This window comes from Hypanus sabinus, chromosome 14, assembly GCF_030144855.1.
Source record: "Hypanus sabinus isolate sHypSab1 chromosome 14, sHypSab1.hap1, whole genome shotgun sequence".
Classification (NCBI taxonomy): Eukaryota; Metazoa; Chordata; class Chondrichthyes; order Myliobatiformes; family Dasyatidae; genus Hypanus; species Hypanus sabinus.
In genome coordinates, this window is record NC_082719.1 from 32,468,466 (window position 1) to 32,484,942 (window position 16,477).

Below are 16,477 nucleotides of genomic sequence, written 5' to 3' on the forward strand. Positions count from 1 at the left end.
GAATGGCCAGACTGGTTCAAGCTGACACGAAGGTGACAGTAACTCCAATACCCTCACGTTATAACAGTAGTGAGCAGAAGAGCACCTCTAAATGCACAACACATCAAACCTTGAAGTGGATGGGCTGCAGCAGCAGAAGATCACAGACATACACACAGTGGCCACTTTCTGAATATCAGCAAAATTTTGAAATACTTTCTGTTCTGATGCTTTGGACAGATGGCTCAGGTGGAGGATGAGGCACAGCTGCCTTTTTTTTACAGTAACCTCATGGACAGAACTTGTTCTGCTCCCTCTCTCTCAGGCAACTGCATCACCAAAGAACCATATGTGGTGCTGGACCTTGCCACCAAATTAGAGCTGACTTCATCAGCAGATTCATCTCTGACACTTGCACAAGGTTAGTGCGAACTCTTATTGTTCTGCAGTTTCTGCTGACTGATAGTAGGCTAAGCTGCTATTTTAAGCCAGGATGTTGCTATTTGATTAATTAACAGAAATTAAGTTGAGCAATCACATCGTAGCTATAGTTTTGATAATAATCACTGCCTGTTCATATTACAGGTAGAGAAAATGGATTTTATTTTCTTTCATGGAACTATGATTGCAGCTAACTCTTTTCTCAAATATGCAAAGGGCAGTAAAAACAAGAAAGGAGTGATTGATGAAAATTCTACAGATTTAAAAATACTTTCTGCCGGGTAAGCTGTACAGAGGTAATTCCAATCACAATATAATAAGAAATTTCACATTAAGTTGTATCTCATGCTGTGCTGCTGCGAAACTTCCTTACACCTGCTTTTAGATGAAATCATAGTTGGCATTTCAATAACCGGAGAGCTTTGTGAGATAAATGGCAATGCCAAATGACAGGATCTGTGAAAAAGTTATTGAGTTACAGTGGTGAAGTTTACATTACTTTGGATTTAGATAAAAGACAGCACATAGAAGACGAATGGTAAGACGACATCAAACAAGATTGTGTTTATGCAGTGACAGCAGTAATTCAATCGAAGACACTGGTGATTTCCCTGTGGCAAAGTAGAGTTTCCCCTGAGTGATTTTTATTAAAAGAGTGGAAGCTATATATTGAGCACATCAGAAACTAGACATAGCTAAGCATTAAGCAATTGTAATGTCTTCATGAATGCATTGAGATTCAATGTATATAAATATATACATATTTATCCAATAAGTAAAGAGTTATTTGCAAAGGAGCACTATTTGTATATGTTGGGGTTTAAGCTGCTGGTGCAAACTAAATGTCTGTGTAAACAGTTCTATTGTTGAGAAGCAAGCACACCACATTACTCTCCTGTTCAATCAAGATCAGAGAATGAACACGCCATATTTCATGTTTAAGATTTATTGCACTCTCATCTCCCTTTTTGTTCTGAAGTAACAGTGAGATACCAATATTATATAAGTAATGTATGGTAGTCCAGTAACCAGCTTTTAGAATCTTTCTGATCTTGTTTTGAGTTATGTTGTAGAATCCACTCTTAGATTATTTGATTCTGTATTTGAACTCGCCAAATATTCTACCTCTATGTTGTATTTGGTTCTCCATTTCCTATAGTATTACTTGGGCACAGCTTCATGACTGAGAGAATTAACATTCAGAATTGATTCATTTCCAAAAGAACCATTTGATCTACATGAACACTTGCAATTTTGGCATCATATCATCTGGCCTCTGCTCTGTGCTTGAAAACCAACAATGTAGATGGTTGACAAAGGACAAACAAAGTCCAGGCCTACACTCCGCATTCAAAGGCCAGCATGTAGACATGAGCCCATGAGCCAAAGGATATCCAGAGTCCAGGACTCCACTCCGTGCTTGAAGGCCCACAGTGTGGTCAGGTGATGAAAGACATCCAGAGTTTTGGCCTTCACTCCACACTCAAAAGCTAGCACCATCTATGTGAGCATGAGGCATGGGGGCTGGTGAGTTGGCGAGCCTGGGGTTCGGGGTCCCATCATCGGCTAGTTCAAGGATCGATACTGTAGATTGAAGCCCAAAGGCCAAATGGAAATCCAAAAGTTAAAGCCCTTTAGCCAAAGCCTGGAGACTAGAGACTGGATCTGGAGATCCTGAGGCCTGTCCTGGGGTTAGAAAACTGTCGGTGGGAGGGAGAAAAGGAGCTTGTTTTGCTATTGTTGTTTGGTTATTTATGGTGTTCTGCTGTGTTGAGTTCTGTGTTGTTCTGCCAAGTAACATGGGCATGGTATGTTGCTGTTGGAATGTGTGATGACAGTTGTGGCCTGCACCTAGCACGCCTTAGGTTGTGTTGGTTATTAATGCAAATGACACATTTCTCTGTATGTTTTGATTTACATGTAATAAATAAATGAATCTGAATCCAGTTTCACAAGCTTCCCACTTGTGTGTTTACAGGCTTGAACTGACATTCTTTTTGACTAGTTCAGAAACATATTTTTAACTCAACCTCTGTTCAAATCTAAAGGCCAACCTTAGATGAACAAAGCTCAAGAATGTTCTCAGGCTTCTTTTCATCTTGCATTCTGCACATGAGGAGTTTGGAATATCTGCAACAATTGATTCTTACTATTCTGACTGACCGACTATTCCATTTGATGTTAGACAGTATGAAAGATATGGGTATCTTTAAAAACAAAGGTTTTCATACATCTTCAGAACAGAATGTATTGAATCTAAGGTCCCAAAACTTAGCTCGTGATATGCACAAATGGATCTCAAGTCACCTTAGTTAATTTAGTATTGAGAAATGAATCCATGTGTTTCATCTTAGTACAGGCAGGGTCAGTACCCAAAAATTACCATTCCCTTTTCTCTGTATGGTTTCTTGGAAAAGGTCTAGCTGGCTGTAATGATGGGAGCATAGGACTGTTTTGTTAGTTTTTCCACATGTTCTGTTTGCTTACCAATAATTTGAGATCAGTGTTTTGATTTTCTGTAAACCAATAAGCAAAGTTTTCTGCAATTGACTATTCCTATGTGCTCCATTAGTAATGTAGCCAGTAACTTTTCTCACAGTGTAGTGAGCATTAACTTAAGGTACTTGACTCACATGACAATTCATTGCAGTGATCTGTTCATGGATCTTTTTCAACTCTTCTTTCTGGACCATGGCTCTGATTTCCAACACAGTTACTGGAAATTCCTCCTCAACATCATTTAATGTGTTGCCTTCGATCATGTTTTCACTTTCAACATCAGAGTTGTCATGCAGCAGTCACATGCAGATAACCAGGAAGGTGCTCTGCTTGGAACTCCTGTACTCAGTTGCATTATGTAATAAAAAGATTACCCATCACTGCTTTCTTAATGGTTTTACTGGAAGTATTATTGACTTGAGACCTGATACTGAAAGTAATGGATTTTGATCCGTTTTGGGGATAAAGGCTGAATTTCTTGGTTTTGAACAATCTTCGAAATTCTTCCTTCTAAGTTTGTCCATAATTGTGCTTTCTGGTAATAAATATGCAAGAAACAAAAGTGATCCATTTCTTCCACTCATCATCTGTCACATGACTTATCACTGCACCAACATATAATGCTGTAATGGAAAAGAGGATATTCCCTTTTTAATCATTTCTTACACATCACACATTCCATTATTCCTTGTTCCATCATCATTTCAACTTTTTTTTTGCAACGAATGATGCAATAGTCTGAATACAATTTGGAATGAATCATTTCCAGGAACAATCTTACTTCTGTTATATTTAATATTTTGGTGATATCTTCTCCCTTTTCCCTCAAGGGTTATAGGCCATTGGTATCAAACTTCAATCTGGGGTATACCATTTGTTCTTAAAAGAAATTACCTTCACGTTCTGCTTCTACTTATGTCCTCCACAATCACAAGATTTCTTCTGTACTCATGAAATTTAATGGATTGTCTTAGTTACACAAGCAATATTCAATATCTTCAAACATTACATCCATAGGGGTCTGGAAAATCTTAGATGAAGACTTGATTCTTACTTAAAGTGGTTTTCAATGTGATGTTACTTTTTGTCAATGGTACATGGCTAAGCTTGCTACTACATATTGCTGAACAGACTTTGACTATGTAATTTCATGTATCAATGCACTGATTGTTAATCAACATCTTTATTGAATATGTCCAGATGTTGTTTTTACTGCTGGTAGCATAGATACTGTACAATCCTAGTTCCTCATTGTCAATATGAAGTGGTAAACTATGAAGCATTCCTTTCTGTTGTTATTTGGATTGTCATCGAAATAGTATTTGTTGCTTGTCTCAGCCTTCAAACTGTAGCCTTTCAAAACCTGAACATTCCTTTGGCAACTAAAACATTTGGCTGGTCTGCACTGACAAGACTGTGGTAAGTAATGACTACTGAAGCATTAGAAATTGAGTACAGCAGGCTCACCAGTACACTCCAGGCTCAATTTTCTCATCTTTGACATTGCTGTAGAGCTTTCCAAATGGACCTCTGTCAAAAAAAAAATTGAAAATTAACAACACAGGAGACTAAACAGCCCACCTTGTCTGTGTCAGATAAAAAAGAGATCTTTCCTAAACTAATGCCTCCTTTCTGCACTAAATGCTCAGCTGAATAAGTTATTGTTCTTCATGTACACATCCAGACACTTCTTAAATGTGATAAGGATTTCTACCACTACTATCCATTCAAATACTGAGTTACAGATCTTTACTACCTCTGAGTGAACAAAATATTCATCTCCTCTGTAATTTTGCTGCCAATTACTTTCACGTATGCCCCCTGATCACTATTTAATCTATCTAGGTTCCTCATAGCTTTATACACCTCAGGTAAAGTTACCCTTCAGTCTACTTTTTCCAAAAGAAAACACCAGTAGCTTATTCAGTCAATCCCCGGAGCTACAAATTCTTCTATAGTATACATACAGTCACCTCATCTTACTGCCGCCTTTGCACTCACCCAATCTTCCTGCTGCCTTAACAGATCTAGAGTTCCTTTTATCCTTACCTACCAACCCATCAACCTCTGCTTCCGCCATCTCCAAAGGGATCTGCTACTAAACAAATCTTTACCTCCTAATTCTGCCCTTGCTCTTTACTGGGATCGCTCCCTCCACAACTCCCTTGTTTATTTGTCCCTCTCCACTACTCTTCCTCCCAGCACTTGTCCTTACAAGCAGTCTAGGTGTTACATCTGCCCATACATGTCTCCCTCATCTCCATTCGGGGCCCAAAACAGACCTTCCAGGAGAGGCAACACTTCACCTGCAAATCTACTATGGTTGTCTATTACGTCCAGTGCTCCCAGTACAGCCTCCTCTACATTGTAAATTAGGGGAGCACTCCATTGAGCAGCTCCATTCCAACTGCCAAAGGTGGAACTTCCCAGTGGCCACATATTTTAATTCTGATTCCCATTCCCATTTTGACATGTTGGTCCATGGTCTCCTCTTGTGCCAAGATAAGGTCACTCTTATCTTGGAGGGGCAGCTCCTAGGTAGCTTCCAATGTGATGGCATGAATAATGAATTCTTCTTCAGGTAAAAAAGTATTCCTCCCGCTCCCCACTTCGTCTATTCCCCACTCTGGCCTTTTACCTCCTCTCACCTGCCCACCACCTCCCTCTGGGCCTTTCTCCTATGGTCTACTCTCCTCACCTATCAGATTCCTTCATGTCCAGCCCTTGACTTTTCCTACCCATCCGGCTTCACCTATCAACTTCTAGCTAGCCACCTTCCCCTCCCACAATCTGTTCATTTTAGCACCTTCCCCCTTCCTTTTCAGTCCTGAAGAGGGGCTTTGACCGGAAATGTTGACTGTTCATTAATTTTCATAGACGCTGTCCGACCTGCTGAGTTCCTCCTTTTGTTGTTTTGCATTTCCAGCATCTGCAGACTTTCTGGTGTTTATAGTTTATATAATATTCTGTGTATCAGTACATTAGTGAAGAAATTATAATTTGGCAATGAGGACATGTTGATGGCCATTGTTATTTACAGCTGGCAACTTTTTAGGTAGGTTTAACAGCTAGACTGGCTTTTCATTATGTTTTCACGCAAATGCTCAAACCGAATCTCATTTCTGTAAAGCTGTCATATTTAGTGACAGATGTGCACAGCAAAACATGCTATAGGGCCAAGGGACAGCAATGCTGACTTATCACCAGACTATCACATGCATCAAGATTAGCCCTGTCACTGCTGGATCAAGGTGAGACATCATGGCTGCCTCAACTGGTTGCATTGGGAGTATGGGCATGTTGAGCCATATTGAGAACCTTTCAGCACATGTATCAGATAGATTGTTGCATTCTTTAAAGCAAACTATATCCTAGAGATTAAAGGTGAAGACAGCATCATGGAATCCTAATATGATACAATATATCAATGTAGAAATAATAGTCCTGCTGGAGATGATGGAAAAAGCATAAGCCAAGCTGACAAATCTCTTCACATCATGATGGCCAAGAGATATTATGTTCAAATACCTTGGGTAGAAATTTCCTTCTCAGTTTGTGCATAATTATACTTCCTGTGTGTGAATATGTGAAGTTTCTCTTGCCTACCATCTATCGCTTCACATTACTAAACTTACTTCAGGCTTGGTACACTTGGATCATAAGATGTAGGAGCAGAATTAGACTGTTCAGCCCATGAAATCTGCTCCACAATTCCTGCCTGGCTGATCCATTTCTCTTTGAACCATAATCTCCTCCCTTCTTCTCATAACCTTCCACGCCCTGACTAATCAAGAACCTATCAACCTCCACCATAAATACAACCAATAACCTGGCTCCCATAGACACCTGTGGTAACGAGTTCCACAGATTCATTTATAGAGTCATAGAGAAGTACAGCACAGAAACAGGCCAGTCAGCCCATCTGTCCTATGCCAAACCATTTAAACTGTCTACTCCACTTGACCTACACCGACCCTATCCCTCCATACCTTTATCATCTATGCAGCTATCCAAACTTCCCTTAAACATGCACTTCTTCTGTTAACAGCTCCTTCCACACTCATGACCCTCTGAGTGAAGTAGTTTCTTCTTGTTTCCCTTTCACTTTTCATCCTTTACCCATGACCTCTAGTTGCAGACTTACCCAACCTCAGAAAAAAATCAGCTTGCATTTACCCTATCTAAACCCCTCATAACCCCTCAGCAAATCCTTGTAAAATTTCTCAGTACTCTTTCAACCTTATTTCAACCTTTCCTGTAGGTAGGTGACCAAAACTACACAAATTCTCCAAATTAGGTGTCACCAATGTACCAAAAGCTTTCTTTACGGCTCTATCTACAAATGACACCACTTTCAATGAATTATGGAACTGTATCCTCAGATCCCTTTGTTCTTCAGCATTCCTCAGTACCCTGTGTAACACCTACCAACTAATGCCACCTTCTACTCAGGTATGGTGTTGTAATGGGGAAGTAGACCTTCATTTAATTATTGCTTTAATCATTATGTACACTTTGTTGTAGCATGCTCCACAAATATTGCAAATGAGTTTTGGAATGTCTCGATTGCCATTGCAAAACTGTAATGATTAACATGTAAGATTACGTCATTAGACTTTGGCATATTGATGGCTTCTACCAGGCACAAAGAGCTAGAGCCAAAGTAAGGCAATTAATCAATGCATTGCTTCATTAACAAACTCATATTTGCCAATCAGTGCTTTTTAGGTCATGCCTTGTGTAACTTTATGGTTCAAGGATTGATAAATGAACAAACGTTGTTCAAGACTCCAAGCAATTCCAAGACCCACTTCTCTGATTCCTGCTTTCATCCTCCAGCAGCTGATGAATTAGTGCTCCTCCGAACTGAAGACTTGGAAGAGGCACTTCATTGTCCATCACTAAAAGAGCCTTAAGACAGTTATGTAACAGGCAACGAGTGAATCAATGCAGGGATAAGCCTATATTATCTCTGTGTTAGTTAACTCATGACAGATGAACCTGCTTACAGTAGCACTGGTAGAAATAATAGGCTTCTCAATCTTTGTGGAGGCAAAGTCATCAGATCGAAATCACTATACTTCAGGCTACATGGCATAATAGTCATACTAAATTGAGCAGGTTCATCTGCTAACTCATGACAGAGGAACCCCACCAAGGAGTGCCAGGCCATTGCTTCCCACACCATCTCCAATCTTATTGACTCTGGGGATCTCTCATCCACCGTCACCAACCTCGTTGTTCCCTCACCCTGTACATCCCATTTCTACGTCCTACCCAAGATCCACAAACCTGCTTGTCCGGGTAGTCCCATTGTTTCAGCTTGTTCCTGCCCCACTAGACTCATATCTGCATACCTCAACTCTGTTTTATCTCCCCTGGTCCAGTCCGTTCCTACCTACATCCATGACACATCACACGCCCTTGACCTTTTCAATGATTTCTGTTTCCCTGGCATTTTATCATCATCTTATTTTACTATGGATGTCTAGTCCCCATACACCTCCATCCCCTACTTGGAAGGCCTCAAAACTCTCCATTTCTTTCAGGACACCAGACTCAATCAGTTCTCCACCCTGCCCCCAAATTCACCTGATACATTTCCAACGCCAACCTCCACTTTCTCAATCTCTCTGAATCTATCTCTGGAGACAGATTATCTACGGAAGTCTATTACAAACCCACAGACTCTCACAGTACCTAGACTATACATCCTACACTCTGTTACTTGTAAAAACTCTATCCCCTTTTCTCAATTCCTCTGTCTCCATTGCATCTGCTCTCAGGATGAAGCTTTTCATTCCTGAACAAAAGAGATGTCCTCCTTCTTCAAAGAAAGGGGCTTCCCTTCTTCCACCATCAATGCTGCCCTCAACCACATCTCTTCCATTTCACAAACATCTGCTCTTACCCCATCTGCCTGCCACCCTACCAGGGATATGGTTCCTCTTGTCTTCAGCTACCACTCCGCATCCAGCGCAAAATTCTCCACAAATTCTGCCATCTCCAATAGGATCCCACCACAAAGCACATCTTTCCCTCCCTGCCACTTTCTGCTTTCCACAGGGATCACTCCCTATGCAACCCCCCTGTCCATTTGTCCCTCCCCACTGATCTCCCTCCTGGCACTTATCCTTGCAAGTGAAACAAGTGCTGCACCTGTTCCGACACCACCTCCCTCACTACCATTCAGGGCTCCAAACAGTGCTTCTAGGTGAGGCAACTCTTCACCTGTGAGTCTGTTCGGGTCATATACTGTGCCCGGTGCTTCCGGTGTGGTCTCCTGTATATCAGTGAGAGCTGACGTAGATTGGGAGACCGCTTCACTGAGCACCTATTCTTTGTCCACCAGAAGAAGAGGGATCTGCCAGTGGCCACCCACTTTAATTTCACTTCCCATTCTCATTCCGATATGTCCATCCACGGTCTCCTGCACTGTTGTGATGAGGCCACACTTAGGTTGGATGAACAAAACCTTATATTCTGTCTGGGTAGCCTCCAACCTGATGGCATGAACATTCACCATTCTCCATCCCATTTTCCCTCTCTCATTTCATCTCCTTGCTCAATCTCCCTCTGGTGCTCCTCCCCTCTTTTCTTTCTATCATGGCCTTCTGTCCTCTTATATCAGACTCCCCTTCTCCAGCCCTGTATCTCATTCATCAATTACTTCCCAGCTCTTTACTTCATCCATCCCCCTTCAGATTTCATCTATCACCTTGTGTTTCTCTCTCACCTCCCCCCGCCTTTTAGATCTCCTCCTCAGCTTTTTATCCCCAGTCCTGCTGAAGGGTCTCGGCCTGAGATATCAGCTGTACTCTTTTCCATAGATGCTGCCTGGCCAGCATTTTGTGTGTGTTGCTTGGATTTCCAGCATCTGCAGATTTTCTTTTGTTTTGGGCTCTCAATATAACTAGGTGATCAAAACAAGGTGTCTGAAAGCTGTTGTGAACCATTTCAGCAGCAGAAATATAACCACCACAACCTGGTACAGATAGCTGACCATGCCACTCACTCTGTCACTGCTAGCAGGCTATGGGAATAATCAGCCTACTAAATGCAGGACCACTTGAATGCTAAACAGCAGAAACAAAGAGCAGTAGACAAATCTATGCGATGAATTGTATCAAAGCTCTGCAGTCCTACTGCATCAAGTCACGATGGCATCAGTCATGAATTAAATAGCAAATGGGATAAGGAAGCTCCAAGAACATCCTCATTTTCAACAGTGACTAATTCTGCTTGTGCATGCTAAAGCAAAAGCCAAGGAATTCACAACCACATTTCGTCAGAAATGCTAAATGGATGATCCTTCTTGGCTTCATCCCAGGATGTTCAGCATCACAGAAGTCAGTCTTCAACTAATTCATTTTACTCAATATGATATTACGAAAAATGCTGAAATTAACAATTGTTTTATTATTGTCTCATGTACTAAGATACAGAGAAAAGCGTTGTTTGCATGCTATCCAGACAGATCACTCCACACACAAGTACTTTGAGGTCATAGAAAAAAATAAAATGCAGAACATAGTGTAGGAGTTACAGAGAATATGATGTAATACTGTGCAGGTAGACAGACATAGTGAGTCCATAAAAGGCTACTGCACCAGGAAACATCCCAGCTGAAATACTGGTAACCTGCGCTCCAGGAAACGCCATGCCTTTTTGCCAGTTATGTTTCAACTGGAACATAAGTATCTAACTGACACTGTGGAAAATTGCCCAGGTATGCCTTGTTCATTAAAAATCAAGACAAATCCAAACGACTGATTTATCCACCAATGACCTTGTTCAAATATATTGCATCCAGCTGAGATGATTTTCCAGCATCTGCAGCTTTCAGCTAGGCTCCTCTTGGCCTGTGTGGTGCAAGAATTCAGCATGCTATACGTGCTGCCTCAATCTTGGGTAGTGGTACTGCATTTTAATAGAAACATATTGAGTAACTTTGGTGACCTCACCATATTAGCTTCCCCTGCCAATTCTAGGATATTGTTTACTTTAAAGAACATAACTTTATTTTACTTTCTACCCAAATTGAACTCTCCATTATCATTACAGTGATAGTTAGCAGCATCACAAAGTGGCATTTAGTCACCATCAGCCAATTTTGGTTTAACCTGACTATCCAGCTTCAGACCTGATCACACATTTGGACCAAACATTGACCAAAGAGCTGGGTTTTAAAGGTAGGCTGAAAGTGACTGCTCTGAACCCAGAGACTCCTTGGTAGACCTGAAGACGAGAAGCATTAAGGGAAAACATTATGCAGGGTGTGGTCAATGGAAGATGGCTGTAGCTGTTAAATGTCAGTGACTCCAGTTCCAGAATTCCTCAACACTGCTTAACACAGTGTCCCAGGCTCAACCCTCTTCACGCTCTTCCTTGTATCATAGCATCAAAAGTGGAAGTGTTTGCTAATGACTGCACAATCTCAATTAGTTTTCCAAATCCTCAGCGAATGAAGCTGCCCATGACTACATGCAGAACGATCTAAGACAAAGTTCAGGTATCAGCTGATCAGCAACCAGGAACATTTATGCCACAAAAGTGACAGGCACTGATCATTTCCAAGACAACACATTAAAACCAAAACTCTTGATGTTCAGTGCATCACCATTATCAAATCCCCTGCCATCAATAGCCAAAGAGTCACCACCGCTGACAAGGTCAACTGAAGAAGCTACAAATACCACTGCTGCAAGAGGATGTCAGAGGCAGCAGTAGTTCACCTCCTGACATCCCAAGAACTTTCTACCATCTACATATCAAGAGTGTGATGCCTTACTCTACACTTGCCCGAGAGACTGCAGCATCAATAACTCTCAAGAAATACATTACCCTGGATACTTAACTGACACCCCATCAACAACTTTAAATACGCATTTCCACCATCACTCATCCTCAGTGGCTGCAGTGTGTATGATTAACAAAATGTGATGTCGTTACTCACCTAGGCTACTCTGAAGCATCTCCCAAACTCACAACTTCTACCAATAGTCACCACCTGCAGGTTGCACCATGTTGCACCTCATCCTGACTAGCAAATGTATTGTTGCTGAAAGCAAGTTCAGGAACTCCCTACCTAACAGCACTTTGAGAATATCTTCATTTGATGGACTTCAGAGGTTCAAGAATGCAGTTCATCACCACATTCTCCTGGGAAATTAAAATCAAATAACTGCTGGTCTTGCCTGCAAACAAATTGATGAAAGTTCTGTTCCTAATCATTTAAATAATATATTGCCTTTCTACTTCTTCCACGCAAAATGGATAACTTCATGTTTATCCACATTACCCTCCATCTATACTGTGCGTCAAACATTTGTTGGTTATTCTGCATTTTCTCTGCAAACTCATTTAGACATTTTGCATTGCTGGATGCTAAGTCACAATTTCAGAAAAAAAAAATCAACTTTTGCTAAGGAGTGTCCACCAATGATAATTTTCAGATCTCAAGAAGTGCATTGGACTGGGATATTGTTAAGTTTAAAATCATGCGTATGCTATCTCTATCAAGCCTAATAATCCATCCATAGCTGCACCACAGTAAAATTCCACATCCAATAACTTCAACTCCATCTAAATCCCATTAATCGGTGACCTAACCATCTGATTGTCTCTGATTTTGACCCTCCAACTCCCCAGCAGTCCAAACCTTCCAATCATCTAATTATTAGCCCAATGAACACCTCAACTTTAACCACTTCAGTTAACCCTTGGATGACCTTTATGCCCAATCCCTAGGGCTTTCCTAGCCTACCTCCAATTACCAAACCTCTAGTTCCTGTCTTCTTCTGATCCTAAACATTGATCCAACACTAATAGTTGAATTTTTACCATACTCCAAGGCTCAAGTTGCCTGATGTCTGACCCTCCACCCCAATCCTAGGCCATAAATAAGCCACTGGCCTTCTCTTCCTATTCCATTCTATCAGATCCTAGACATACAATGACTACGGTAACCAGATGGAATCATGGTATCATGGTGGTTAGTGCAAACACTTTCCAGGTTCGAGTCCATCACTGTCTATAATAAGTCTGTATGTTCTCCCTGTGACCATGCGAGCTTCTGGTTCCCCCCCCCCCCCCATTCCAAAGACGTACAGTTGGGGTTACGGTTAGTTAATTGTGGCCATGCTTGTTGGTGCTGAGACTTGTCGACACCTGTGGGCTGCTCCCAGCACAATCCTTGCAAATCTCAATTAATGCAAATAATGCATTTCACGGTATGTTTCGATGTTCCAATATACTGTATATGTGACAAATAAAGCTAATCTCACTAATAATACTCCTTCACATTTTACCTAGCCCATCATCCCAAGCTGAGCCTCTGATCTGAACTATCAGAAACTTCCTTGGATCTTGGAAACCATTGAATTTCTTGAAATGACCCATATATTAAAAAACAAACATTGGTATATTACACAATGATCTAATAATAAGGTATTCAGTTTTTAGGCTACAACTTTGATATTGGGGGCAGTTTTCCATCTGTTCCAAGTTAAACTCCATCCAACTCTATTGATTAACCAATTTTTAACAAGAGAGAAACTAGCAGTGATACCAACTTAGATGAAGAGTTGTTTTTCTAATAACTAAGTCTAATCACTTCAATGAAATATGATGGCAATAAGCTTCTGCATCAGTATGACCAAACTGGATTACAGGAATTATCAGTACTTTTAACTTTCAATCTCCCTCCAGTGGTTTCCATCACATAAGCTTTTCAAGCGGATAAATTACAGTAATTGACAAAGATTTGTGGATTTCATTGGTTACAGAATTACTCATATATTGTTGAGCAATTTTCCCAAAGGCTGTCAAACACAAAGGGCTGAAGTAATCTGATGGCAGATCTTCCTCATATGGGAAAATATATTAGGGGATAAATTTGACTTTGTTTAAAATAGCGGAATGAGTGATGGCTCATTTCAGTCCTTGGAAACTTTAGAAGGTGGACTGGACTACTAATTCACTATCACCCCTCTACGCTATTGCCCAAGATTTTAAAAAAATCCCTTATTTTTTCCAAGTATAGACAATTCTTAAACTTCAAATTTATTTGTATAGTATTGCAAAAGATTACTGAAATATAAGAAGGCCCCTTTTGTCCGAGTATTAGGACCAGCAGAACCAGGACTGGACCGCCTGAATGGAAGAACACCTATCCAGAGTACAAGGGCTCTGGTAAGGAGGACCAGAGTTCCAGCTATAGAGTTCATAATACACACAACACAACATGACCCAACACAGCCAGTAGCATGTATTGTTTACTTGTGCTGCAAATGCACCTTATCATTTGTTATTTTATGTGTGGTAATATTAGCTTTGAGTTGTGTTTGAGTTATATGTATTGTGTTGTGCATATTGGTCCAGAAGAATGTTGTTTCATTTAGTGGTATACATGTATACAGAAGAATGTCAATGAACTTGAACTTGATTTTCATTCTCAGGCATATTTCATAACTAACCAATCACTCTCCCATGACTCTGTGGCTCATAGTCCAGTCAGTGGCTTAGAGAGTAGAGCTGACCAAACCTAATTTGAGAGTTGTGGAATCATTTGCAGCATTGTGGAGATAATCTTAGGGGTCATAAAGTAAAGGTGTCCATTACTGAAGATGCATGCCTGTCCTCTTTATATACGGTGTCCTGTTTCAATTAGCTTGGTGCATTATCTTGCTTATAATGTGGGTACTGCCTTCATCCTTTTCCTTCTTCTCAGGAGAAGAAAGAGGAGAAGGATCAAAGAAGTGCCCACAGACTGGATGTGGCACCAGGGCATGGTTAGGGCATGCATCTATAGAATTATTTCTCCATCAGTTTGGCTGAGAATAGCAAGGCTTGGGCCCCATGGGACACTGATACTTGACTTGGTATATCATATTAACATTCAGGGCACAAAACTACCAGGAACTGATCATCTTAAACTAAAGAAAATCTAGACATTCAAAAGCAATTATCAATTGCTTCTTGAATTCAGCTGGTCAAGCAGCATCTGTGGGAGGAAAGGAATTGTGGAAGTTTCAGGTCAAAGCCTTACCTCAGGACTACTTTTGATGCGATTCTTTGTTTTGCTTTAGATGTTATATGACCTGCTGAGTTCCTCCTGTAGATTGTATGTTGCTCCAGATTCCAGCATCCGCAGTCTCTTGTGTAGACATTCAAAAATGTTGTCATCCTCAAACAAACCATGGTTGACTTCTGGATAGTCACTACTGACAAGAATTTGAAATCCATTTAGCAGTACGTGTACGTAGACTACAAGGAGCGGTGGTGGGATCTGAGTGTGTGGTTCTGCAGCAGGTGATTCACTTCCTGGTTCTCAAAAACTTTTCCACTTTGTAAACCATCAATAACATTGGAATATATTTTCACTCCATGTTCATTCTCAGGCTGAACAAATAAAATTATGACAAAGGTCAGGCAATTCGATGACCTGGAGAAAATGGAACCACATCCTCTCTAAAGAAGCTTTTCCCCTTAATACTGACCCACCATGGCTGTAATGTGCACTATCTGCAAGATACAAGGTTTTGTCAATATAATCAAAATCAATGCAACCCCAAAGTTTAATGTATGGGAAAACCATTATCTACTGCACTCAGGATATCTCAGCTTGGAAAATGTATTGTTAGTTCTACATTATTACTGGGTGAAATGCAGGAACAACCTACATACCTACAATAATATGGCATTCCTTTCACCAAAAGCTGTACTCTCATTCAAGAAAGTTGTTCACCTTCTTAATGTCAGTAATGGATGGGACATCACATGAAATACTGTATATATAAAAAGGTTTAAACATCCAAACTAAATCTTTAATTTTTAGCATCTTAATGATCAAGCTTAATCTTTGTCAAATGAATAAAATTAAGTTTTACTCATCCTACAGTATCTGTTATATGAATCAGACTAAGGCACAGAAAAAATTAGCTAAAAACATCCACAAACACATATGCTTATTATGTTGCATAGACCTGTTAGGCTGCATTCTCCAGATACCTTATGAGGTCACCGTAGCCTTCAGCCAGGAGCACATGTCATCAGGTGGTTCCCAACCTTCACAGAGTGTTTCAACCCTTAACCACGACATCCTCCAGTTGGTGGGCCGGCACTGGTGGCCAAATCACTGCCCATCTGCTCCTGGCTTCCAGCTTCCTTCCTCTGGTCTACTCCAAATCCAACAGGAGGCTCGTTCTGTCTCTTCCCCCATCCTATGAGCTGCTTGTTTTTTTGCTCCTTTCGTCCAGGCCCAGAGCTGACAACTGCCATGCTGATTTGGCTGGGAAACCTCTGCAGCCGATCTCCACAGGGAACAACCATGCCTGCAATGCCTTGTCTTTTCATTTCTGCACTAAGGACTGGTACTTCAAGGCCTTTCTCTCAAGGGCCTCTTCCCATCCCTCCTCCCACAGCACCATCAGCTCAACCAGAATAATCAAAGGAAATATTATACTAAACCGAAGTAATTTATTAAAGTAATTAGCCTTTGGTTTATACTTGCATCTCTGTAATTTCTACTGATGTATTGTGGTTGCTGACAAAACTG

The 16,477-nt window shown here is 40.8% G+C and overlaps 1 long non-coding RNA gene across 3 annotated transcripts in view; it reads right to left on the reverse strand.

The window, feature by feature from the left end:
* Positions 1 to 1,421: 1,421 nt before the first annotated feature.
* Positions 1,422 to 16,477, reverse strand: part of LOC132404387 (uncharacterized) — a 77,963-nt gene continuing 62,907 nt past the window's right edge. For 2 of the 3 annotated variants that reach the window (XR_009515518.1, XR_009515517.1), the window contains exons 4-5: positions 14,969 to 15,321; positions 3,738 to 4,449 (exon numbers count right to left, since the gene is read on the reverse strand). This is a non-coding gene — a long non-coding RNA (uncharacterized LOC132404387). Of the gene's footprint in view, positions 3,543 to 3,737; positions 4,450 to 14,968; positions 15,322 to 16,477 lie in introns of those variants that run through there. The other variant, XR_009515519.1, reaches the window with a different exon arrangement.